Raw genomic sequence first — 22254 nt, 5'->3', positions numbered from 1 at the left:
TTAGACGGAGGGAGGGGAGAGAAGAATGTGAAAGTGGGGGAAATTAGATCACAGGGCGCAGACCACAGACACATACACACACACAGAAAAATCACACAAACACAATCCAGGGTTGGAGCAATTGCCTTTAGACATGGTCTTCCACAGGTCTGATTCACAGGATCAGTATTTTCCCAACCATGTTAAGCAGATGAGGTGTCAGCTAGAAACAACAGATCCACCTTACAGTAAATACAGTTTCAGCATATCATCACTTCCCAAATCTGCTTTACAATGAAAGCATTTTAATGTGAAGGTCATGCTACGCCTTTGCTTGAAATGCTGTTTGCAGCAGCTAATGTAACAAGGGATTGATTTTTGTATTGAGTTTAATTTTGTTTCAGAAACAGTACATGCGTGGACAAAGTAAATAAAAAGTGAAAGCTCTGATGTGCAGGTGGTGCTACAGGAAATGTCAGGGAGAACAGGAAAGTCAATAAGATTCATCCTTTGGGGCACCGTGCATATCTGTAACAAATTGTATGATAAACCTTGAGATATTTGTTGAGATTTTTCAGTCTGGACCAAAGTGGTGGAATTGCCAACCCTAAAGGCAGCAGCATGGCAAAAACAACATGGTTGTGCACAGAGGTCTTGATGAAGACCTGCAGAAACATGTGAACAAGACCTAATACAATTTCTTACACTTTATCACATACTGAGACTGAATATGTCTACACAGCACCAGTTAATCCTCCAGCATGATCTGCATGTGTCACTTGACATGTTGAACATAACATTTACCCTCAGGTCAGGCTTTCATAAAAATAAATCCAAGGTTGTTGTATTTACTCATAAAATAATGATCCTCGAAAAATACATATATTCTGTTTCTATCAAGTAACATATGCTAATATCACAGACTGTATATAAAGATGGATGATATGATGGTTCCCCAAAAGTCAAGCCAAAGTGTCTCAATCGCCACCTGGTGGCTGCTGCAGTATAGGTTACAAACCTTGCCTCATCCAGGTCAGTGGATAGGACATGGACCAATCAAAAAATAATAGTACACATCAAAATAATTTTACTCAGTTCTTATCACACCGATGCACTGTTTGTTCAAATTAGTGCATGTATCAGTGGGACATCGATCGATCAATCTATCTATCTATCTATCTACCCATCTAAGCCTTATTTTAACAGAAAATGACTACTCTTTAGGGGCTCATATTATGAAGTGCTTTTACTTAGTGACACATACACATACACACTACACCAACCACTCTGATCACTCTTCAAAACAACGATGCTCTTTTCAGCTCATGCCATAACTGCCTCCGAGCAACATCGCAGCCTTTCAAGACTTTTCATGACAAACATTTGTGAATATTTGAGGACGTCAGGCTCAGACAGCTAATTGTGAGTCCTTGGGGTTCGGTGCCGAGGTGCCCCATAAAAACACTGACAACACAAAGCAAGTTTCCTCTAATTGACCCAAATGAGCCGCGTAACAAATAGAAATCACTTTGATAATGTGTCATCACTCCAAAAAACCAAGAGAGAGAGAGAGAGACATTGGAGGCTGCACAGAGTGAGCATGTCTGTCTGTGAGCCCCCAAAAATCGTCATGACCACAGACACTATCAGTCAGAGGTGATGCAGCATATGTTTAAAATTTTTTCGTCTGGGTAAAACTATTAAGATGGAATCATCAAAAACTCACCTCGCCATTTGGCTCGGAGGCAGGAGAGCAGTGTATAATTGTAGTAAGAATGCATGTGTCAGCAGTTTTACAGTAGGGGAGCAGGTGTGTATGTGTAAATGCACAGGGCGGCTTCAGGGTTCGTGTTGCTGTTCAATAAGCATTGTGTGTGTGTGTGTGGGGGGGGGGGACTCCAAGGGTTCAGGGATAAAAGTGGGAAATCTGGAGTCTCTATCTGAGCCAGTATTAACTCTGGGAGCCCTTGTAGCTGCAGGCTCCTCAGCTAACTTGACTGGGCAGGTATGGGCCAGGTGGTTGTGCCCTTCTCTGTGCTGAAATGAGGGCTCGCACAAGGACAAGCTGACACAGACACAAATGTTAAAGGGACAAACACACACACATCTTTACACATTTTCCTTTTTTTTTCTCTTTCTATGAATGCTGCTACAGCCCCTCCTAATGCCACCCAGCAGAGAAAACAATAACGTCTAATAAGCTGCAACATCCCCGGCCCGATGAAGAAGACACACACGAGCCGGTATGGCATGTGTGTACAGCTGTGACAAGTCTAATTTAAGCTCACAGCTAAATATACAGTGGAGTGCAACGCTGCCCCTCTGAACCATGTAGCTTCACAAGGCCTTTGATGGCTCGACATCAAAGCTGAATATCATCACTTTTAACTCTAATATATTAATTCACTTTCTATGTTTAGGTTGTCTTATATTGCTGCGGAGGTGAAAAAAAAAGGAAAAAAGTTAACTTGCCCTCGCGATGCATATTCATGAAGCGCACTTACGATACCTCAGAGCTGCACAAGACACTGAGCTCCTCAGATTTTGGTCGACTGACCTACATTCCCACCGAAATTATTATTTTACGCATTAATGTGGAGATATCTTCCTGTCATTATGATAACAATTACAGGTTGTGGTCCTGATTAATGCCCCCGCACTGCCTCTAAATCCCCAGGAGTCACTCGCAAGAACACTGGGCGTATTTAATGTGTGGTCTCCGCTGTTGTTGACACACCGGTGCTGGGGTCCATCTGGACTTGATTGTAGGCCAAGAACAGATGTTCCTGTCTGTTCTATGTTTGTTTTCTGTGTGTTGTGAATGCTTTCTATTCTACCTTGAAGCATGTGTGTGTGTGTGTGTGTGTGCACAGCTGTCTACCTGACCCAAATGTATCTATTACTGCTGAAACGCTTTGTCAGTGTGAGTGTACCTGACCCACTTGTATCAGTTTGTTTGCTTGTTTGTTCTCAGCGAGTAGTTTACAGCGACGATAGTTTTGTCGTATGTCAACACTTGTATGTCTGTTGTTCGCAGAGGTTTATCCCGTCCTATTTATTATATTTAGACGTCTCTTCCTTAGGCGTTGACATAATGTGGGTACTTTTGCTTTTGAGTCTCTGCATTTACAGAGCTTTAATAACGACATGATTTATGAGCTAGTCAAACACTAAACACAAAAACCAGAAAGACGATAGCACTTTTGTTTTCCGCGCTAGGTATCGATGACATTCCCCAGGTAGTAGCTGCTGGAACAACTGGCAAAAAAAACAATAAGAGTCTAGTTGTCGGTAGAGGCATGAAAGGGAAAGACGGAGTGACAGACACCAAGGGTAAAACAACAGTGAACCTCCAACACTACATGCACACCTACATGCACATTATCATTTGTCACAAAGAGAGAGCAGCTACATATAGGGACATGGAGGCAAGACAAGTTTTGCCACTCAGAAGAAAGTAGGCTTTTAGGAGGCCTGAGCTAACATCACTGAACTGAAGGGGTGCATAAAAAGCAAATAAGAACTTTCTTTGAACTGTGATTTCGTTTAAAGCCTCTCTTGAGGCTTCCCAGAATAATAAAACACGGCTAGAAATGAGCATATGTCCCCTTTAATACCATTTTTTTTTCTACTTCTAAGTAATTTTAAGACAAATTTATTTTCCAATGTTTTGCCAAAACATCACTGGGCATGCATTGCTGTGATTTGGGAGGTGTGTGCATCGGCTCCTCTGAGACCTATGGTTAGAAATAATATCTTCCTCTGTGGGTTTACCAAAACATTAATGTGCGTATCTCTGCAGAAGCAGCTCAAGATCGCTTTGTATATATGTTCATCGTATACAGTGATTTATATAAATTTAAGTTCATGGCATTGGAAAGTTGCAAAATATAATCTCAGTCATACTTCTTGTATAGTCTGAGGCTCATCTGGCTTTTTATGTTTAATACAACTGGAGTGTAATCACCCCTCTCCTTCTTACAATGTCAGCTAGAGCGGCAGCTTAGCAACAATTTGGCCGTATTTAACACCAATCTTCTTATTTCTTATTACCCTCACATAATTCATATAATTCAGTAATTCCCAACTATATGAAATACTACATGTTGTTATTTTTTTATAGTAAAGCAGCAGCACACAACACAAGCTAGGAATTGTTCAGCTCTTTTTATTTTCAGTGTCATATGCAAAAATGTCTGACTCATTCACAGGAATTCAGAAGTGTTTTATTCTGTTTGAATGTATAAATGTATGACACTCTCTGAATGCACATTATGCTAGAGCCGAACACTCATTTTCAAACACAATATATTTTCTACCTTCATTATTTTCACATATGTGCATTTGTACTGTAAATCCATATGAGCTTGACTGTGAGTGAACATATTTTCTGAATCCGCCAAAGGATAATTTATACTAATGTTACATATGTATAAGGAAACAGATGGAGCTTTCTGTCCATAGTCTCTGTACTTTCTTAAAGTTTATAGATACTGATGAAACAGTTTACGTGCAGCAATAACATCGGAAACTGTCCTTTCTCCACATCTGTAAACATGTTAGAGGTAAAATGGTAAGATCATTGGGATGATGGGTAAATATAATGGTTGGGACACTGATAGGGATCATATCCCAAATGTCCACACTCAAATCTACGGCCATGGCGTCTGCCCATGAATTCTTGAAGGCTCCAGGCTGCTCAGCTGTCTGACTAGACTGAAACACGATGAAGTAACGACTTTCAGTCTCATACTGACCTGCTCATCAAAACGTCAAGAACGGAAAGACTGGAGAGACAGAGGAGGTGAGAAAGTCATTTGAGGTAGATTACCACGGAGAGGTTGGCGATAATGAGGAATACAGGAACAAAAGGACTGAAGGAGATGCAGGACAGGATGAGGAGTAGAGGTCGGATGAGACGAAATTAGGGTATGGGGCAAGGATAAAGGAGGTGGGAAGGGGTTTTAAAGAGGTTAGGCAGGAACAAAAGGAGCGGTGAGCGAGGAGGAGAATAGGAAGGATTATTAGAAGCCGAATTCAGATGGAAAGAAGGTAAAGGGGAGAGGAGTTTAGAGGCACTTCAGAGGAGTGAAAGGAGGATCGGAAAGTGTGGCTTTGCAGTGAAGAGTGGGATTTCCATAAATAACGCACACCACATGCCATAAAAAGTGCAATGCCTCACATCTCTCCGGTATGAGTCCGGTATGTCATGTGTCAGGAGGGCAAGTCCCGCAGAGGTAATTGAATCAGGACATGAAAACAACAGTGTAACAGGCGCCGGGTGAGGTGGTCAGGCACAGCTGGAAAAGCAACAGGTCGCCTGTTTTAAACTGAAAGGAAAGGAAACACCGGGGGGGGCGGCAGTATAACAGCAGAGTATCTGGGACCGCGTCGTCTGGAGAGCTGACTCCATGCGGCCTTTCGCAAGAACCACAGCTCCAGGTGCAACACAGAGAGGATCTGTTTAACGTCCAACTCTTTCTTAGACCACCTCAGCCTCATAATGTCTGTTTCTGAAATAAACCAGTTCACACGCAAGAAATACCTTTAATGACCCAGCTGCTTTTACACAGCTGTTTTCAGACATGAACTCCGGAGAATGTCAGAGTCGAAGTTTGTTCTCGACACGTGAAAAAAGCAGCGAAAGATTGTTGCTTAGAATCATTTACAACAACGCTGAAATCTTGGGAGTGTTCAGGTGAGGGGTGGAGCAGCAGGCATAATTCCGGAACAGAGATTTTTTGTTATCAGCACATCGACGCCGGTGTCGGCTCTTATCACTAAAAGCTCTCTTGATATCTTTGTCTACTTCTTCTACGTGTGTCGCACCTTTTTTTAGATTTCTGCGTCTGTCGCTTGGTAGAAGAGTCATCAACACCCTCTCTCGCTCGCAGTGAATCCTCACATAGGCTCATTTGGACATTCTCTGGAGTTTTTGCGAGGGCGCTGGTGTAAGAAAAGTCTGGAGTCTCTCACTCAAACATTTGCATTCACGCATACAACCCCTCCGGAGACATTATCCGAGCTTCAGTGCATGTTTGGAAGCAGCTTAAGATAGGAAATGTTTGCGGGTGGAAGAAACTAAAATGGGTCCAGAATCAGCTTTGTGTGGTGGAAGAAACTAAAATGGGTCCAGAATCAGCTTTGTGTGGTGCGTTTGTGTTTTCTTGTCTGGGCTCAACAAGCAAACTCCTGTAGTTGTAAAGCGGAAATTGCCAATGAAACCTTCTTCGCTCCCTCATCCCTCAAAGTGGAAAAAACCTGGACGTGAAGGTTCATTCTGGAAGCAGCGGGTGAATAAACACAAACACAACTAGGTGTAAACGAGCCTAACAAGGGGGGGGGGGGAAATGACTTAGTCGTGTCTACCACCAGACCAGACTGTTAATGTCTGCACTTTTTCTATTGGACCGGCCCCCCCGTGCCGCCTCATACAATTATGTTATTCTCCCGGGTCTGTGAGGGTGGGTGTCTGCATTGTGAGACTGTGTCTGGAGGTGATAAAACAGCAGCGAGCACATAAATAATGACTTAATGATCCCTCCCCTCCGCCCTTAGTTAGAATGATGACGGTGGAGTTTTCCAACCCAGGGCGCTTCGGAGAAATCCACATGTGGCCTCCAGGTGCGCTGAACTCCAACTCTCTCCCTTCTTAACCTCCAAACTCACCAAGTGTGTGTCCACTTGTGCTTTTGTCCGTCTTTTATGATCCCACTATGGCTGAACAGCCAACGATAAATCTATTCTTTCCCTGCGTGAACATTCGTCTTCTGTAGAAATGCGCATGTGAAAGATTTCTGTTCTCAAGACAATGGTGCACCTGGATCATCCGCATCAATCAAGCTGCATTTCCCTGCATAAACACAATGTATGAAAGTTGCTATGAGTGTATGTGGATGTGTTGCAGAGGATTGTTTGATTGACAGACTGTGTGGGACCAGATGCTGTATCAGACTGATGGTTTAGAAATAACAGTATGATTCGTGTAATTGTTTCTTACGGTTACTACCACTGCTTTATAACAATAGCAGTAAATCATGTGAGTCATGCACTGCAATCAACATCCTTTACCTCACTGTAATCACTCTGCAGCTAAATGTGGATGTCAGAAATATTTGTGTGCCTTTTCACAGGAGGTATTTTTATTTTATTATCCGCCAACACCTTTTGCTGCTTCTGAAAAGCAATCATTTTGATGCAGGACTTCTTCGATTCACATGGTGGGGGAGAAAAAGAAGCAAAAGACTAAGAAGCAAAGTGGCTGTAACCTGCCAATTACTGTAATTGCATCGGTAAAAACCAATGAACCCTGGATATACGAGAGAGGGCGAGAAATCACACTCGGAGCATGCGTGTGCGCACATATCTGTATGCAATTACTAAAAAAGCATGTGACATGTTTTTTTAAGCAGGCAAAAAGTATTTGGAGTGCTAATTATGATAAATGGGGATCAGGGAGGGTGTGGAGCTCTGTTGATGACAATGATTGTTTACAGTGGGATCTCATATGCACAGAGACCTGCCGCTGCCTGTGGCCTGAAAACTGCTCCGGGAAGCTGCAAGCACTGTTGTTTCACATCCTTTAACACACAACACCAGGATCGCCGGTGTCCCACTGTATCCCAAACCCTGCACTACGACCTTCCACATCAGGAGGAGGGCGACTGAAAGAGATTATTTCCGTCTGGGGATGAATAAAGTGTTGTATAATATTATGGTTTTCACTGCAGGGTGAGAAAGGACAGAAGGAAAAAACATTTCCCTTTCTCTAAAAACAGTTGTGAATGGTTTGTAGATCTCCAGCTACATATTTTTGCTTCTTGCAGAGGCATTAAAAAACCTCAACCACCTTGACTCGCACAATTGCCTCCTGAGTATCAGCAGCCTGATGGGCTCTAGCAACAGCTTCATTTTCGCAAACTCCTTTTTGTGTGCTTTGCTAAAGTCAATAAAAAAAATAAGACGTCGTCCCTGTAGGAAAGAACCCCCCCCCTCTTTTTGCCCTCAGCTGATGCGGTGGAAGGAGAACCTTTCTACATAGAGAGCCTTCGGGGAACGGCGTGGAGCATAAAATAGATCTGAACACCACGGGCCCCTCGCCTCGGAAGGGCAGAGGTCTATTTTTAATGACAACAAGAGCACTGCAACAAAGCGTTGTGGTAAAGCAAGTCCCGAGGAAATGTATCGTCTGCGTAGGAGTTCTCTCCCTCGCTGTGCCTGCGAGTTCTGCAACAAGCTTAAGTCAAACATTTTTTTTGAAACACAGGTTTTCTCGCAATGAAATCCAGTTTATCCACGGTTTACATTGATTTCACTGAGACGATCTCCGGCTTATCCTCATTAAGGGAAATGCTAATTGCGCCTCCAAGTCCCCCGCTGCCATGATGAGCGTTGAAAAGTGTGTGTGCATTTTCACGCTTTTTGCCCACAGCTGCATGTATGTGTCTTTAAAAGGGGCGGCAAGGAGGTCGAGGTCAGGGTTGGGGGTTGCGTCTGGTCCAGCTGTGGTCGGTCGACAGCAGCAGACTCGTCCCTGAGAAAAGCACAACTGGATCTTTTTACTTTCAGTAGCTTGGAGTCGCCCTGACCTGCAGAGGTCGAACACATGCACCTGAGAACATGAAGTAAACAACATTTTCATACACAGGGATCTTTTTTCTGCCACTGCCTTCTTGCTCTGGTCTGCTTCTTCTTGGGGATTCTTTATTTTGTCGATTTAATCTTTCTCTCCCTTTTCTCTGTCAAATCTCAGCCTACACTGGAAGACGCTGCAGGGTCTAACGCTCAGCTCTTCTGTTGAGACAACACAGCCGAGCGCAGCACAACACCTTACTGACGTGTGTTTTCAGGCGCTTTTGACGTTTGTTTGTATTTGCCTCCTCCTCTCTTCTTTATGCAAGCACGAGGAGGGAGGAAAAAAACAACCACATTTCATCCTGCAGAATCTTTTAACAATCCACTCTGGTCCCAACAGGGCAGTGCAGAAGAGGAAGCACAGGCAGCGAGTCAGCACAACTCTTGAACGTAACTCACCTCTCAGGGGAATTCAGCAACACAATAGAGCCACAGCGGGAGAAAAGAAACACTCTCTTGTTTCATGAACAGCATAATCGGACCGCTGCGATGGCCAACCAACTCGGTTTTTGGAGGAAAAGAAAGACACTCCTGGCAATAACCTCTCGAATTACTGCATTATCTTCTGCTGCAACTGATATTCTTATCGCTGAAGTCCAGCACCTGGCTAGACTTGCAATGTTCCATAACAAAAAATATTCCGTGAAACCAAACTCCTACTTTTGAACAAAGGTATTCAACTCCAAATGACCACCTCTTCTCATGCATGCAGGTAAAAAAACAAAAAAATAACAAGTCGGCTTCACTCGTCGTAAATGTGCAGTCAACAAAATAAGGTGTTCGCCGATGGCAGACAGCCGAGTTCCTAACTGAGAGCTCATTCTTCCTGATGGCTTATTCAAGGAAGAATGAAATGTTATTCAGTAGGAGAAATGAGTGGTTTGTTGTTCACTGCTGGTGGTTGAGTTTAGACCACACATCCTCTGTGTGGTTTCCACCTTCAGAACTGAGGCGGCATTGTTTCTGCGACCAGGATAGACACATTTCACGTCGGTGCGCTACTCAGACCACTAAAGGCCATGACTCATGGGAGTCTCATGTCTGGAGTGTGTGGAGAGTGAAGTGTTTGAGGGCAAGGGGTTGGAAGTGTGTGTGTGTGTATGTGTGTGTGTGTGTGTGTGTGTGTGTGTTTAAAGACCACAACACTGTTTTTCAGACTTTTTACTGCATCTTGTTTTCAAGGGCATCGGTTTCAGACAAACAATGAGGCCAGTGCTCCCTCAGTGAATCACTATGTAAATTGCTGTATTAATAATGCACTGAGCCCACTTTAAATCAAGTTGAGTTTCCTTGATGGAGACCTTTACAATAATGTATCTGCACCTCTGCTCTTTGTGACTGATGCTCACTTCTGTTGGATTTATATTGAAAATGTTCTTTTACATGAAAATGTTGAACTAATTTTTTCTGCCTCTGAGTCTGCAGTCGTCCCTTCAGAGCCAATAGGATGAACTCACCTCGATGCAGTACTCAGACAGTAATAGTAATAGTACAATACTCCATTACAAGTAAAAGTGCTGAGTTTTTCAAAAATGAAAAGTACAGGAGTGTTATCAATATAGGTACAAAAAGTTTGAAAAGTAAAGGCTCTTTCTCTCAGACTAGTTCCTGTGGCTGGTTTATTTTTATTCATCGCATTATTAGTGCACTGAGTAGCATTTATTACTAGTGTAGCTGAGTGGGCACATAGCTCGTTTGGTTTGTTTTTCCAGTCGATTCCAACCGAGGGGTCATAAGATTCTGTGAGCCTGAGTGGTCGTGAGGTGATAAACAGACATTTTTGGAAATATCGGATACTTTTTTATTATTTCAGCATATTTTGGGATGAAATAGTTATTTAAATAAAACAATTGTAGAATCTAAGACACTTGAGTTTCTCTCAATCCTCTTTTTTTAAAGCTCATCAGGTTTTTAGTAAGTATTAACTGTAGTGAAATGAAAACACAATCATGAAATGTATTAAGGCAAAGAAGCACTAAAGGGTAAAAACATGAGTACTTTAAAGATGCAGACAAGTGCAGCACTTAGGTAAATGTGTTTGGTTACTTGTTGATTGTACCCTAAGAAAAAGACAGTCTCCAAATCACCTGAGTTAATGGTTGTGATTGAAGGTCATTCATGTGAGCGTGTCGCCATTTCTGGACTTAAGTAGCAACAACATTTGATTTCACTGCAGGAGGGCGCTGTTCGGACATCTTGAAGTGAAGGGGTCAAACAGAAACTGTGGGTTATGAGATTCTGAGGACTTTGAACAGTGAAGAATGGCAAGCCTCCGTCCTTCATCACCTTTGCCTCCTTTCCTCTTACTTCATCTTTGTGTCCCGTCAGATCTCATGTCTCCTTCCCTTCATCCCTTCTCCTCTTGCTCTTTCTCTCTGTCCTCGCCTGCATTGGGACATTGAGCGCTGACAGATGAATCCAGCAGAAAGATGCATCAGCTGGCCTGCAGCCTCTTGAGAGAAGCTCCTCCATATATATATATATATATATATAAAAATATATGTATATATATATATATATTTTTAACAGTTTCTCTCAGACCCACTCAGTAAACTCTCTCTTATCGCCTCTTCTATCTCTTTATGATTCCTCTTCTTTTTGTTTTCTTTTGCCCTTTTCTTCCTCCATTCAAAAAGCGGACATCTCCCCTCTTTGTCTGGGAAACTTCACTTCTTTTCTTTCCACATCATATCTGCTCAGTCCAATCTCCCTTTCTCTCTTTATATCTCTCCCCTAATCTCCCTCTTCATCTCTCCTTCCGCTCCCATTTCTCCTGCATGACTGAACTACAAGTAGTGGGCCACGTTATCTCTCCGATGGTATCGCAAACTTTCACATAAGGTCGGATAAAAAGAATATGGCACGCTCTGTAATTTTCTTTCTCTCATTCATCTGCTGAGGGAAAGATCTTCTCGCAACTTGAATATTTTTTTGGGGAGGATGCTGCTCTGATTACTCCTTCGTAATGATTTCAAAGTAGAGATAAATGTTTTCATTTGCTGGAGATTAAAGGATTTTCCGTATTTATATCCTCTCACTGATCAAATTAAAGCTTCTCTGGTTGTTTGCAGTGCAGCGATGCAGCTCAGATAGTCCCAAACACATCACATCAAAAGAGATTCTTATCTCGTAATGATATGCTCTGCGGAGATGAGACACAGTGATGCACGTCCCACGAGGAGTAAAAAACTCACGAAAGACTTGCTGCGAGGCCTCTTCATTCCGATGGGAAAAACATATGGCAAACACATCACGTGACGTATCAATAAATACATGGAAAGCACATACCCGTGCCTGCTTCAGTAATAAGTGCACAGGCTGCTCATTTAGCTGTGACTATACATAGCGGAGAGTGTCAGAGTCTCGCAGGAGCCAGTCCAGTTTCACTCTCACCTCAGAGGTTCAAGCCGCAGCCTGAAAAAGAAGACGCTCCCATAAAAAGAGAAATATACGAGCTGAGCGCTGCTATCAAATGATCCTCTCATTCATGCTTCACACTCATTCATCTCCCGGAGAAATACAGCTTGGTGACGGCCCAGAGACAAAAAAAAACTGTGTGAGTGTCTCTGTGCAAGTTTGGTGACAACTCATGACTCATTTCACCCTTCAAATGGCCCCGTGACGCTCGATCAGTCAATAAACAAAGACCAGCAAAGCCTCTTCGCTATTTCTTTTCCTCGATTGCTTATTTTTAAATCCTCTTTTCACCTCCTCTCCCCCGACTCATTACACCTCGACACACGCTGCACTCTTACACTGACACTGCAAAAAAAAAAAAAAGGAAAGAGGGAGCAAACTCCAAACTTAAAAGGAGTTTACAATAATAGCTTCTCCTGTTGTCAAGGAAGTTTGGACCCGTCTCTGTTTAACCTTTCAAACAGCCCCTCGCCTTCATCCCTGGTGAAAAAGAGGCTTTGGGGATTATTTAATCGTGACCCAAATAGAGTCTCTCCCGTCTTCCTGCGCTGCCTGGCATCGCGGTTAAAAAGATTCCTCTGCCGCCTGAGTGGGGTTTGAGGTTGTAGTGGAGAGAGGGACGGAGCTAATGTAGTGGATCAGTGCGGCCGGTTTGGCAAGTGCTAATTCCCTCTGACGTAAAGACATGAAACTGGATGTTTTACTCAAACCGCAGACAGTCCTTCTTGGATCCAAGCAGCAGAAATAATGGTGCATCCAGGATCACATATCGTTTGCCGCACCGTGAACTCAAATGATTCCCTACACCTGCTTCTGTGCTGTTTCTGCTGTTTAGCATGCAGTGTGAAATCACCACAGCTTCCCCTGCCTGTTTTACAAGGAGAGCTGATGTGTGTGTTTCAAAACAAGCACACATGCACTTTTCACCACATCATTTCCAGCTCCTCTCCCTAATGAGATTTCTTTTTGTGTGCGTTGACTCCAACTCGGGGCAGTGGTTGGCAGTGTCTCCTTTCAGCAAGAAGGTTTCTGGTTTGAATCCCCCGGGTCTTTCTTTGTGGCGTTTGCATGTTCTCCCTGTCTGTCTGTGTGGGTTTTCTCAGGATACTCCAGCTTCCTCCCACAGTCCAAAGACGTGCAGATTGGGGATATGCTTACAGGTGGTATTAAATTGTTCATTGGTTTGTATGAGAGCGTCTCTGCTGCTTTCAGACATGCACTGAACTGCAAGGACTCCCCAGACATTCTGTGGAGGGGCTGTGTGTGGAAAAAGTAAATGTCTGAGTGAGAGCTTCGGGACTTTAGAGTATACAAATGTGCCGACATGAGAACACAGCAGGAGATCCTCCGCAGGATTCATCACGAGCAGGTGGGTGTGTTGATGATGTCTGTAACACGACAGATAAAAAAATAAAAGAATACAAATACTGGTGCCACGCGATGATGAAGATGAAGAGAGTTTTTGGGCCGTCGCCAGATGTGCTATCACCTGAACGCTCCGGAGATTTCTTTGCTGTTGTGCACGAGAATCTCCCGCTGTGTAGAAAAGCAAATTCCGGAGAAAAAGCGAAACCAATTCTGAGGTCATGTCTGAAAACAGCTTAGGTGACTTTAAATGATCCATATGTGAATGTCTCTACTTGTTGGCCCTTGGATACGCTGGCAACCTGCCCCAGGTGTACCTGGGATTTGCTCAGCAGTATAGACAATGGATGGACTGGATGGAGAACTATAACTCACCCTATACTCCACCTGTGTTATAACCTTGTTAAAGCTTATAATATACAACAACCTTGTGTTATGACCGATTCTTTACAGAAAATAAAGTCAAAATATGTTTCGAACATAATGGCTCTGAACCTGTATCTGTATGGCAGCCACACAGCCATCATGCAGACTTGTGCAGACAACAGATGTGATGAGGTTGCATTGTGCATCCCACTTGATAGATTCCTCACAATCTCTATGGCAACTGACATGACACTTTGCCCTTTAAAGAACACAAGTAGCATGGATGATAAACTTTAATTTTTGCCAGCGTTTTCTTTCCCTTTTGTGAAGGGTGGGCACTCAGAGCCCCTGCAGGAAACCTTGAGGTAGCCATAGCAACATCACACCATCTCGCTACGTGACTGAGTTGGAGCGGTCGAAGACAAAGAGGACTGTTTGTTGACTTTCACCCCGACAACACTCTCTCTTCTGAAGGGACAGGTCAAAAATGTATCCAAACTCAAAAGCCACGAGCTCTAGAACTGAACCCAAACACTTTGAATCAGTGTCTCAGAACATGTGGGATGCTTCTCCACAGCCACTACAATCTTCAAATCACAAGTGGCCGGAGGAACAAGGGAAGGAATGAGATAATGGCAAAGTGGTTGTGATGTATAAATAGCCTGTGGTGGTGAGAGGAGCAGGGAAGTACAGCAAACAACTTCAGCTATTGTTTGAGTCTCGCGGTTTACTTGCGCGAAAGCAATAAATCATCCGCTGAGGAGAATTTGTAAAATCAGGGCTTCTGTGTTATTTACAGCCAATAAAGCCGGATCTTTTGTGAGGCGGCGTGTACTTCAGCAAACTCTCCCAACACCCCATCTGGCTGGTGTCGGATAAATAAGTAACCAAAGGGCCTTAAAGAGCACCGAGGGGCCAAGGGTTAAAGGCTGTTTGGTTTACATGTGCATGACAATGCCTTTCACTTTCGCTCCCGACAGGGATCGACCCCTGAGGGGACGCCGAATCACAAAGGTCAACAACAATAGGTCTGTCGTGGGTCTCCATAGCGACCACACAGCCCGCAGAGGCCACTGGGGGTCATTTTCATCGTGGAGTTCTCCTTGGTCGGGACTAATTGCCGTGTTTGTGCTGGTGTTCAGTGTCAGCGCTCGGGCAAATTCCCAACACAGCCCAAATATCAATCACACTAATCATATGCTGCTCTGCCATGTGGCGCTGGCTGCCAGAGTACGAGCTCATCTGGAACTGCTGCTCGTCTCTGAAATGAATCCACCATGGCAGGAGTGTAAGTGTTAATGGTCTTTAGGGCTGCAACAAACAATTAGAACCATTATGGCTGTCAGTTATTTTGTTAACTGATCAATTATTTCTGTTGTCTAGTAAGTGTCAGAAAATACCGAAAAATGCACATCACTGATTTTTTTCTCCTATTCAAGCTCTCAAAGCTGGCAGATTGTATTTTATTGTTTTATCCAACCAATAGCCCAAAACCAAAGAATAGTACATTTACTACACATTACTTATTTGGAGAAAACATTAACATTAAAAGTGATATTCTTGATTTGACTAAACGACTTGAATGAATAATCAGTTATAAAGACAGTTGCAGATAAATGAATCAATCACCAGCTTAGTTTGTAATTGAGACTAATGTCCATCTCAGTTTTTCACAGTGCAACGTGTTTTTTTTAAATATGTTGTTTTTTACAACTTTTCGTCCAAAACCCGAATACGTTGAGTTTACAGTGAGATACGATACGACCGAGAAAAAAAGCCGAAGAAGCTGCAGTCGAAGTGATTGGAATATCTTAAAATGTCACTGTCAATAATCAAACTATTTGCAGATGCATCTTTTTGATCAAGTAATCCATCAATTGAAACTTGAATGCCTCAAACGCTTCAGCTGTGATATAAATTGCCAACCGTTGCCGTAAGGCAGAATGTCACACCTCTTGATTCAACCCCATCATTCTCTTCCTCATTTACTTTTTCATCTCTTTTCCCTCTTTTTCTCCTGAGGGATTTCAGCATCCGACAGCTAATAAAGGCCCGGACAATGTGAGTTTAAAATGATTCTACCCTGCGGATCACGAGGGGCACTTTTTTTTTCATCCATCGGAGAGCATAGTGTGACTTGTCGAGACGAGGCCACACGATCACAGAGAGCTGACTGCCTTCATCAGGACAACGGCTTTCAAATCCCAAAAGCTAGCACGAGCAAAACAACCACGGACACGTGTGAATACTAATGAGATGGAAAAGAGTTTTATAATCTGGACACATCTGAGAATAAATTTGCATGTTTTCTAAAAAGATGCTGGCCCCAGGCTTTAAAAAGAGAATAAAAAACACAACCGTGAGTTAGTCGACAATTATGTTCGTTAAATTGTGCTCTAATCAGCGTGATGAGGAGTGGAGGTTAGCTTTCACCCAAACCTGCTGCAGGAACAGTGAGAGTCAGGGACAGAGCCGGGAGCAAACTGCAGGGCTGAGACTTCACTCAGCACCTGAACCACATTTATTATCTCCTTGCCAGTCACGTTTTCACCTCCAGCACATATAAAGCTTTTTACAATTGAAGAGTTGACTCATCTAAGCTTCAAGGATCCAGGGAAAAACAGCACATTTGATAATGTTTCAGTGTGACTTTTGTGCGAGAAAAAAACGCTACAGGAAGTTAAATTTGAAATCTTGAGTAGAAGAAAAGCTCTTTGTGCAAATAACTTGACAAAACCATACAGGTTAAAAAACCTTCAAGGACTTGGTTGTGGCTCTAGCATTGTGTGGAGAAGACTGGAGTGTGAGTTGTATGGGTGGAAGGTCTGAGAACCTCAAGTAGGAGAGTGGAGAATAAAAGAAGCTTTGCACATTATGGCCATTAAATGTAAAATTCATGTATAATACAGAACACAATCTGTGTCTTATAAAGGGCATGGAGCCACTCAGTGCACATCCTTTGAGCACTGAAAACTGGCATAATGTCTCCTCAGCGAATGGAATGACAATCTTTGGTTTTAAACATAATGCAGTGTTGAGAGGGAATAGAAAACACTTTAAAAGTCAAATATAAAAGCAGGAACAATGCTCCACAGATGCTAATAAAACACAGCTTTGTTAGAAAAAAAGAAATGAGGCAAGAGAAAACACTACAATTAACCAGAAAACACTAGAGTGTGAATTTAAATGTGGGCTGTCAAGGCACTGACTGATTCTCAAGACCATTTTCTTTTTATAAACCCAAACAAAGCTATAATTTTCAACCTTCTCTCATTGTGCACTTGCTGCAGTGAATGTAGGAGATATGTGCTACTGAGACCAGACACTGATCAATTATCACAAGATGTTGAAAGAAGACAGACAAGAGAGAAAGCAATGTTTTCTGTGTTGTGGTGTGAGTTTGCTGAAAAGAAGGATTTGATGGAAGCTCTCAGACAGACAGGGACCTGGTGGAGGTTGCACTCTGCCAGCACCACCAAGTGGCCAGAAGTTGCAAAAAACAAAATGCAAAACTTCTGAAAACTGATGATTTACAGTTGTGGTGTTTGGGGTCCGTGGGGTTAGTGCATGGTTCCTGCAAGATGCTCCAATTTCCTTCTTTACGCATGATCTTTTTCTCAGCTCTTTAAACAAGTAATGTGTGAAAATACCCCAAATAAGAAGTAAGAGAAGTGTGGGTCGTTTTCAGGAGGAAACAAATGCCTTATTGCGTTTTGGAGACTGGATATCTGCAGCACAAGCCTGAGTCACATCTATAAATAAATGCTGGTGCACAGGCTATAGTAAAAGCATCGTCTTACCAAATGAGGTGCCCAACTCCGGTTCATCTAGCAGGGAGCGAAGCTGCGTGTCTTGTCCCGGTGAGAAGAGTAGGGGGACTCACAAAATCAAAGATGCGCTTAAGATGAAATATCCTCAGTCCTGATGTTTCTCTGGCCAGAAACAGACCTCGGTGAAAACTCCTTCTCTCTCCGCAGTGATTCCTCTGCGCTCTCTCCGGAGTCCCTGCGATATTTCTGCCCCACAGAGGAGCGCTCTGTACCGGCGGCTCCTCGGCGCACGGTTTGTAATCGGACACCCGCACTGTCGCGCTGCGCCACAGACAATATGCCTCCGCTCAGTGGAGGAGGAGGAGAACTCGGGTGCGTAAAAGCGACGCCGCGGAGGAAAAAAAACACTCGCACACAAAACTTCCCTTCAGCTGGAACACTCAGTGCTTGTGCGCAAAAAAACAAAACAAAGAGCAGTGGAGGTGGATGAGTCCAAAAGAGCTGCTCTCAGTCACAGCTGTGCATCTCACGGGCTGCGTTCTGATGGCTGAGCAGTGCGCCCCCAATTTACGCGTCCACTCCAACAGCGAGGAGAGACGTGGCAGCGGCGCACAGCTGTCCTGCAGGTGGAGGAGAGGAATACAGCCCACTAACCTGCAGCTACAATTGGGATGAGGGACAACTGGGCTGGTTTTGAGCTACTGTGACATTTGTAGTCTCAATGCAAAATGGTGTCACGTTGATTCAAGCAGTAGTTGAACCACTTCTCACCTGCGTAATTCCCCCAAAACAGAGCAGGTGAGGAGTCAGCTTCAAGGACACTTGAGCAGAGAGGATGCTTAGTGGAAGTGGGGCTTGAACCCTGTCATGCAACTGCAAACTGCAGCTGAGAAAATGTGGATGAAGTGGGGGTTTTTTATGGCAGTGCATCCAAAAAGTGTTTTTTAATGAGAAAACTCAAAGTTTAAAAGAAGGTTCAGCAACAGAAAATGTGTCTTTTTAGGAGGCAAACATTTTGACATAATGAGGACATTTAAACATTTGAATTTGTGAAGACATTTTGACAATATGTAAGGACATGTTGATGTAATAAGAACATTTTGACATCACAAAGACATTTTGACCTTGCAAGAACAGTTTGATGTTATGAGAATAGTTTGAGTATTGTGAGGACATTTTGAAATTGCGAGGACATTTTGACGATGTGAAGACATTTTGGTCGGTCCTCTTCAAAGAGCTTTTTGAGGGATAAGATTTGTTTTAGGATTACACAAAGAACTGGCTGCACAGTATAGTGCATATGGAGCACATGGATCATCAAGATAAAAAAACTGTGATAAAAAAATACCTGGATCTGCCCCCTGATCTAGATCCACAACATCCTCACAACCATCTTGTAGTTTTTTCCTGATCTTGCTTACAAACAAACAAACAGGGATGAAAAAATAACCTTCTTGGTGGAGGTAATGAATGTCCTCACAACTACAGAGAAACAAGAATGTGTGGAGGGGGGGGGGCTAAATAGAGACTGAGAGTGTGTTACTGTGCCTTTGTGTATTATAGTGACATCCCCAGTTCAATTACCTATTTATCCCCCGGTGAATGAACGCAGCCTCTATCAAGCACCAAAAGCCCCGAGAGTGCCGTACACAGCTCTAGGGCTGTGACACAAAGTGTGTGTCTGTCTTCTTGACAGACACGTAGCAGAGGCAACAGCAGCCTGATAATACGCCTCTTCGTTACACAGGAACGTGCCTCTGTGAATGCCTCGGCTCCCGTTCAGCCACATCTAAATTCAAATCAGGTGATTTTCATAAAAATGTAGCAACCCACGATGGGGGGGGGGGGGGTAAAGCTGAGATTTACATTTCAAGTGGCCTCCGTGCAACTCTGGGAAACGCGTGGGTAACCTTTTCCTTTCTCTTGCTGCGCAGGGAGACACAGAGGGAGCAGATCCGTTTTCTTAAAATATCGGAGCAGATTGGGTGGATGTATAGCCATAGGCAGTGTTGGTGCCTGGCAAACACTGAAGAAACTAAAAGAAACAATAAACTAAGTTGTGATACAGCAAACTAAGTCAATCAGTTGTTGGAAAATCAGCAATCAAATATAGTTCCTTCCCCCGAAAGTGTTGTGACCTCCAGAACTTTTCCTCCTTGCTTGAGGAGTTTAAGTCTCTCTGTCTCACATTCTGCATGGTTTGCTCTCCTGTAGGCCAAGAATAGAGGTTTTACTCGCTCCAGGACAAATGCTTAACCCACAGAGCTCCGGCTAGACTTCAGAGTGAGGCTGGAGCAGTGTGAGCTGCACCGCAAGTTTCACCAGTAAAAACAAATGAGTAAGCCATCAGTGTGTGTGATGGATTATTGTGCATTAATTGATGGGAGGCCTGAGACAGATGAATTAAACCTACACAGTAATCAAGTCCCCTACAGCTTGTGTGTGTTTTTTGTCCAGGTAACACTCTACTACCTAAAACTGTTGACATTACAGGACGTGGTTTCTGTGTGAGGACAAAAAGCATTTCCCCCTTAAATTTAAAGATGAAGAGTTAAAGTTAGGGTTAAGTAGTAGTTATGGTAGATGAGAGTAAGAATGCGGGAAATTATTGTAAATCAATGTTATTTCCTCCAGTCTGAACAAACAACTGTAGCCGTGTCCCGTGTGTGTGTGTGTGTGTGTATGTGTGTGTGTGTGTGTGTGTGCACCTTTGTTGTTCAGCGTTTCCGTTTTGATGTCAGACAAACAAACTGAAGTTGCCAGGCAACCACAAAATTCAGTTTCCAAAAAACCAGCTATGTTTCACCTGGTTGTGTATGATCTCAGCAGGGTGTGTGTGTGTGCTTCCTGATGTGTTTCACTGAGTGTGTGTTTGTGCAGTTTTTGGTTTCTGCTTTTTGAAGAACTCAAATGTTATATATATGTTTTTGACTCTAGCAATGCACTGACCAAATAAAAAAGTAAAACCCAACTTTCATCATTCTGTATGGCAGAATGGGTTATACGAAATAGTTTTACTCCCACCTGCTGTGATTTGATTGGTTCCACTGTTAAATTTGAGCAGAGTTAAATGTCAATCAATTGGTTTTGACCATAGACTGTATTTAAGATTGACGACATGATAGTTCGCCAAAAGTGAAGCCAAGATGTCTCAACCCCCTGGTGGCTGGCTGGTGTATACGTCATAAACCCTACCTCCTCCATGTTGATGGCGCGAGATGGCATCATTTCTATCCAAGATATTTTGGATTGATTTCAAGTTGGTTCCACACATTTTTTCCTACTTTGTTTTCATACAAATGGAAGTGTAGCTGATGATCTAGTTCACTCGTCAGTTAGCTACTTCAACGACAATAAACGACACTTATAAGCAGTATCAGGGAAAAATATAAATACAATTTCCATATTCAGCTCTACATTATTCTAAGTTTAATATTTAATTTGATTTTAACGATTGAAAATATATATTAAAAATATAACTGTTATTTTTCCATACTACATTGTTTGCTCTCCTTACGCCAACTACAGGTGTGTAAGTCAATGCTCACAGCTAGCATTTAATCAACCCGTGTTGGTTGGGCATAGGCTGCAAGACAAAATATTGATTTGAGAATAGTCCCTGGCGTTGTTGTGTTTCCCTCATATGAAAATGTGCATGTGCAGTGGTTTGTGTCCCTCTTATGTGTGTCTGTGCATAGTGATGGAAGGAGGGGAAACAACAGGCCAATCCCTTGCTTTGGTGCCAAACCTCAGTTGACCAGTGCTGAACCTCAAAATCTCTCTTTCAAACACACCATCTGTCATCCAGTTTCTCTGCCGCTTCAAGCCCCAGGTCAGCGCACACCTCACAAACACAACCAGCAAAGTAGAAATCACTGGGACATGCACACACACTTACTCTCTGACACATTAAGGCAACATTTTCACATGTGGAGGTTGTGATCCGGACACGCATGCATGATTGTGCAGGAGTGACTGCCAGTTTGACTGACTCAGTGAAAAGAGAGTACAGGTGAGGGAGAGGAGGGTGTTTTTGTCATTTCCCAGGAGAAGAGAAGCTGGGGAATAAAAGTGGGGACAGTCAGGGGGAGATATGGGAAGAGACAGAAAAGATAGAGAGAGAGTGAGAAGCTGGCCAGCTGTGAAAGACTGCAGTCATTCCTCACTCTGATCCATACCTGCAGACTCAATGAGCCATCCAAACGCTGCAGCAGGGCCAAAGTCGTGTGATTTCTCAGGCTTACTCAGCCTTACTGTGTCCCTGCAGCAGCAGCAGCAGCAGCAGCAGCAGCAGCAGCAGCAGCAGCAGCAGCAGCAGCAGCAGCAGCAGCAGCAGCAGCAGCAGCAGCAGCAGCAGCAGCAGCAGCAGCAGCAGCAGCAGCAGCAGCAGCAGCAGCAGCAGCAGCAGCAGCAGCAGCAGCAGCCAAGACCTCACAGTACCAGAACTCCACAGCATCTACTTTCACTGCCACACAACAATGCTGTAACTATCACAGTGTTAGAGGAAGTGTGTCTGTGACAGGAGGGACAGCACTTCTGAGATGAACTTGGCAACATTTTTTAGAGGTAGTAATTTATCACAACATATGAGATGATATTTATTATGTCCTCCATTGTGGTTGTGTTTTTGTCTGTTTGTTTGTTTGACAGCAGGATTAAGCCAAAACTACTAACAATTTACTACCATGACATTTTTTCTTTGTAGCATTTCCCACACCTGCAT

The 22254-nt window shown here is 43.4% G+C and overlaps 1 protein-coding gene across 2 annotated transcripts in view; it reads right to left on the bottom strand.

Annotated features, from left to right (window-relative positions):
* The window catches only part of sema5a (sema domain, seven thrombospondin repeats (type 1 and type 1-like), transmembrane domain (TM) and short cytoplasmic domain, (semaphorin) 5A), a 122448-nt gene extending 104748 nt beyond the window's left edge, over window positions 1-17700 (bottom strand). For both annotated transcript variants that reach the window (XM_020087793.2, XM_069512859.1), the window contains exon 1: window positions 17562-17700. The gene's annotated coding sequence lies outside the window, so the exon portion shown is untranslated. The remainder of the gene's footprint in view (window positions 1-17561) is intronic.
* Window positions 17701-22254: the final 4554 nt, after the last annotated feature.

The sequence above is a fragment of the Paralichthys olivaceus genome, chromosome 17 (assembly GCF_024713975.1).
Source record: "Paralichthys olivaceus isolate ysfri-2021 chromosome 17, ASM2471397v2, whole genome shotgun sequence".
In the NCBI taxonomy this organism is placed as follows: domain Eukaryota; kingdom Metazoa; phylum Chordata; class Actinopteri; order Pleuronectiformes; family Paralichthyidae; genus Paralichthys; species Paralichthys olivaceus.
The sequence above is the reverse complement of the archived record's forward strand: the minus strand, read 5'-3'. Positions and strand labels throughout refer to the sequence as shown.